Genomic DNA, 5,561 nt, shown 5'->3' on the forward strand with positions numbered 1-5,561 from the left:
CCCACATTTTAATAAAATTAATATAGGCTTTTACTCTGGAAGAAACGACAAAAGATAATTAGCACACCTTTATAACTAATATTAAAGGGGCTAATATAAAGTGACCAAGCCGTCCTAGAGAAGAAGTTGATAAAATATAGGAAGCATCCACGTGTGATTATAATGAATTAGGATTAGTATCTTTTATGTTAGACCTATAGCAAGAATTAAAAAATAAAGACCACCTATAGAGACAAGACCATCCAACACCAACATTTAGCTAGCTAGCTTCGCAGTTTGGTTGAATAGCATTGTTGTCGTTAACAACACTAACGCAAGTTTTGGAACTGAATATGAGTGTAGTTGATGATTAATTAAGCCTTTTCATATTGATGGTGGAGAGAATCATTTTGAGTCATTGGGAAGGAACCTTAGTGTCTAGTTCCGGAGAAACATCGGTGTAGTTTTTTGTTTCGTTATGTGTAATCTCATCACTTTAAAACCTTTTTCTGTGATGCAATCTTAATAAATTCTAATTTTGAGAAAAGAGGTTTTAGTTTGCACAGGATTTCGATGGGAAATAGGTAGGTGCTGGCTGGTTATACCACTCATGCATACGTTTCTTTGCGGCGGAATCAAAACTTGTTTCTTTTCACGTTTTCTCACACAGTTACATAATCAAAAACTAGAACCTATAGCCTCTTCTCAGTACTGTTAAAAAATTCATCAAATAAGCTAACTAAGCATTTTCGGTAGAAATTATGTGTAACACTTGCTTAAAAATAACATATTATTTTAATATATATGAACTGTTTAAAATTAAAAAAAAATTATAGATTAAAAAGAGCTGAAATCAAAGAGTGACAAAAAAGTGTGTGCGTGATCACAGAGAAGTAGACCTAAGTACCCAGCAATTTTAACTTGGGATGATGGGCAATATGCTTCAACAAGGAAAAGTAAAGGAAAATAAAGTAAAATAAAAAAAAGGTAGCCGTAGAGATCTTAATACCACAAGGTCACTTTCCAATCAAATAAAAAGTGTCAAGTTGATAAAAATAATCATATATAAAGGATTTAATACTTAAAGCAGGTTTTGAATATTCTTTTACCAAATCAAGTGCAAACACTTCTTTCTACGTGCCAGCTTTTTAGTGTGGAGAATAAAGATGATAATGGGCGAGATTTTGTATAAATATAAAATGCGTTTGTTTTTATATTTATTTGTTTCACTTCTTGCTCATTAATCATTTCTATTGCAAGTTGATTATATTTTTTTTCACCTGAGTATATGAATCCTTGTGCGTTTTATAATTGTAGGCCCAAAAGAAGGCAGGCCGAGCAACTCAGAAGCCCAAATAAGAAGGAATGTAATTGAAGAAAAAACATTTAAGGTAAAAATACTTTTAATATGGCCCATGCAGGTCTCGAACCTGCGACCTTCGCGTTATTAGCACGACGCTCTAACCAACTGAGCTAATAGGCCATTTGATAATAAAAATCAGTATAATATAAATAATAACTAAAATAAGAAAGTAGTGTTACAAATATTATTAAACACCCATGCATGTGAAACATGACTCTTGCCCACGCCCACCTTTTATAGTTTGACGAAGAATTTTCACATGCTTGTTGTGCAAGCGAACTACAGTGTTCTCCGTTCTCAAGATATTTGCAAGAACAAGTTGCGTGCGTGTTGCATGGACACGTGGTAGAATCATCAGTTTGCAGAAATAAATAATGTTGAATGAAATTGGAGTGGATATCTAAATATAAATTAGATTTAGTGTCACTATACTAAACTAAATCCACAACTACAATGTTTTAGACGGAGTGTAATGTCTATTTTATTTTGTATGGTTAATTTAGAGTAACTTGATATTTCCCTACATTTCATTTCTTTTATTTTTATTTTTCAATAAATCACATTGCAGCTAAAAATCAAAAGTGTTTTTTTATAATATGAAAGTGGTAATGAATCTCGTTAATGCTTTAAATATGTGAGAATAATGTTCTAGATTATAATTAGCTACAACAAATATTGTTCCCACATCAAGTCTTTTAGTGGAACAAAATTTTTTTATTCAGAGTTAAGGGAATATTCATTTTCATAGACAATATCAACATTTTATTGTTAATTTTAATTACCATATTCGATGTGTTATCTATTTTAAAGTTTGGAATTTTTTTTCTTTAAAGATGGTTTGGAGAAATGAAAAAAAAAATTTAAATTGATCTTCACTTTTTCTGAATAATATGAGATTATTGGATACCGAGTATTAGTGTAAAAGAAGACTTATTTATAGCCTATACTTCGTAAGATTTATTATGATTTTATAAGAAAATTATGATGAAAACTGTATGGTGTGTTTTGGATGAAAACATTGACAGACAGTAGGGAGACAAATTGATTTTTGTGTTGATGGTTTTCAAATGATCGGTGGTTTGTGGAGCCCTTGTGTTGGTTCTGTAGGGGCAAAATTACAGTAGCAATTCGTGGCTGGTTACGTTGATATCATTATTTCAAATGTATAGACAAACGTGGACGAGACTAAGTTTCCAAGGTCCATGTCCCAAACTTTGAAAACTTTAAAATACTAGTGATCTAATTTTTCAATTTCATTATCACTAAAAACACTTTTAAAAATGAATGTAACTGCATTAATGGTGACGGTTTCATCGATTTATATAAGTTCAACACAGCATCCTAATGCTTTTTTCTCTACTATAATTCATTTTCATAGCCAAAAGAATGACGTGCACAATAGGTACTTGCTCTCTGTTCTTGGCCTCTGTTTCGTTCTCTCTCTCAATTGATTGTGCTTAGTCTCTTGAAACAACGAAGGTGGATCAGGTTGAATTGAAAATTACTTCCTATATGGTAAAATATCTGAAGTCGAGCGATTGTCAACAATAAATCAAATGATTGACTAAACGATCACCTTTATCTCGACAGTTAGCAATAATAAACAGGTCAGGTATTAACGAGTAGTCAAACGATGGCTTCCGAACGATCGTCAACTCCCTAGACGAAACGATCGCTTCCGAACGATCGTCAACTCCCTAGACGAAACGATCGCTATATCGTAAAAGATAATGTCAGCGAGAAAAATCGTCATGCCATACGCTCGTCAATACCGCCCTTAGTATCGATCGTCTTACTAGCGATCGTTTTAATAGCGATCGACCTTTACTTAAATCAAGCAACCAGCATGGGCCAAATTAACCCAGTTAAGCTAAGAGTCAACAGACGCTCGGTCAGCTTTATTCAGACCGGGTCAATTAACCCGGATAAACTAAGGAAGAAGCGGTTACAAATGTATAACCATGAAAGCGCAAGATACGGAACTAACCAACCAAATATGAAAGACAAGGATCACGATCAGGTGACTGGATTATCCAACTAACCGGATTTTTAGGTAAACGGTTCATCTTACTTCTAAGTTAAATACGAAAAACCTAAAGAAAACAGGTACGTTTTGATTAAGGAGAGAAAAGATTAATTTTAATTATTGAACTAAAAGGTTCGGGATCCCCTTTTTCTGACTTGAGCGTCGGAGTGCCTTTGCAGGTACCCACTCCATTCTCTCTAAAGAACTCTATGCAGTTAGAAGATATAAGAATAACTACACTGTAAAAAGGTGAAGACGTCGTTGATCAGGTTAGCATCTCGGTCCCCACAACTATATCGAAACACTTTCTAATGGGAGTCTTATGTTGTAGGAAGCGCATGGTTGTTAGTGAGGAAGAGAAGAAAATACGAAATGATAGAAGAAACCAAAAGGAATCCAATTTTCTGTGTCCGACTCGTTCAAAACATGGATATAGTTTATTTAAGACTTTGAAAAATGCATTGAAAGGGACCGAAAAATGGAAATCAAGCACGAACCTTCTTGATTCCAAAAAGAATGCACATTGTTTGCTGTGGAAATAAACTTGATTGACGATTTTGTACTGGGGTTAAATATTTTATTCAAGCTGGTCACCTTAGTTCGAAAAAGACATTTTCTCTGTAGATAAGAAAAAATATGAATAGTACAAAACTGCTTAGCATAAGTCAATGAATAACTGTAGCTCACGTTTACCATTGAAACGTGAAGCTCACCAATCAAAACCCATTTTTTATTCATGCTTTATACTAAAGCAATATTGCCAATATGAAAAGAAACTTGTAACATCACAAACTGCAATAGCCAATGACACTACAAGACGGTGATCCCCATCTAACTTGACGAAATGCAACAAATACAACCCATCTTTGACGCGTTTTTCTCTGGCATTTTTTAGTTTTGACATGCCGAAGTGGAAGAATACTGTGTAAACTATAATAGTAGAACCAAATCCAAAGCCCATTCTTCCTTTTCTTTTCTTCCTACAGGTTCAAAGCAACTGGGTAATGAGATATTATTATGCATTAAAGCGAATTACTTTTTATTAAAATATGACGGGTAAGAGTGAAAGGGTGAGAGATAGGTAACAGATCCGAATTCCTCCCAATTTCGCATCCCATAATATCAGACTGACTAGGACTATGCATGGTATAAATCAAAATCCATTAATTAATCACAATAGAAAAAGTAAATTGGATTGAAATGTAATTTTCTCTTGGCATAACTAGCGTGATAATTATTTAAAACTTGCTTGTACAGACCAAACTAAGTAGCAGACGGAGAAGACAAATATGTGAGTATGAGTATACATATTTTCCCTGAGCAATGACGAATGAAAAAAATATTGCGGATAACCCACAAGAGAGAAAAACAGAATCGTGTATACATACAAAAACTACCACCACCTTTATACATTCGACTGCATATCCCTAATCCTATATTATGGTATGTTCTTCCGCGCAAAGAATATCGGAAAACTGAAGAAATAAAAAAATGTTGACACTTGATGAAGGAACAAATAGCGGTTGTGAAGGTGATCAATGGCCAGCACCGGGGCTAGGAATAGATTGCAGAAGAAGTCGATCAGTGGTTATTAGTTGACGCGCAATGAGTTTCTCATCGACGACGGTGGAGTGACCTTTTCTGCTGGGTGTGGAAGATGGGACGGTGCCTTTGGGAAGAGAAGCGAAAAACAGAGATGGGTCAACCGTGCTGCTGGGTTTGTGAGGTCCGAGATGAAGCTTTCTGCTTTCTAGACAGGAACATAGGGAAGCGAAGAGAATGAAGAAGAGAAGCAGATGGAAACGAAGGTGTGCCATAGAAAGTGGAAACTGAGAGAGAGGAGAAAAAGCGAGAATGAGAGCGAAAATTGAGGCTATGGTGATTGTTTCATAGATGAAATGAGGTTGTTCGCGTGTTTTTATTTATAGCATAACTAGATAGAAGGAAAGACAAACTTGGACTTCAAGTTTTGTTGAAGCATGGTCCCTTGCCAAGTCAAGAGAAAGACGGCAGTACAAAAGCAAGTTGAATTAAATTGGCAAAAATATTATTCCAAAAAAAAAACAACCGACAGGATTTAGGTATTTGGCTGATAACATTTAAGTTAGCATTGTAGTTTAATATCAAGATTTTGATGTTTTTTATGTTAATGGTGTGAACTGAAGAGAAAATGTGTGTGGTTTAAAATGAGAT

At 34.6% G+C, this 5,561-nt stretch overlaps 1 non-coding gene across 1 annotated transcript; it reads right to left on the minus strand.

Moving 5' to 3' along the window:
- Nucleotides 1–1,388: 1,388 nt before the first annotated feature.
- Nucleotides 1,389–1,462, minus strand: TRNAI-AAU (transfer RNA isoleucine (anticodon AAU)). Its single transcript has one exon. It is a non-coding gene; the product is annotated as a tRNA-Ile (tRNA).
- Between the last annotated feature and the right edge of the window lie 4,099 nt (nucleotides 1,463–5,561).

This window comes from Vigna angularis, chromosome 6 (assembly GCF_016808095.1).
Source record: "Vigna angularis cultivar LongXiaoDou No.4 chromosome 6, ASM1680809v1, whole genome shotgun sequence".
NCBI lineage: Eukaryota > Viridiplantae > Streptophyta > Magnoliopsida > Fabales > Fabaceae > Vigna > Vigna angularis.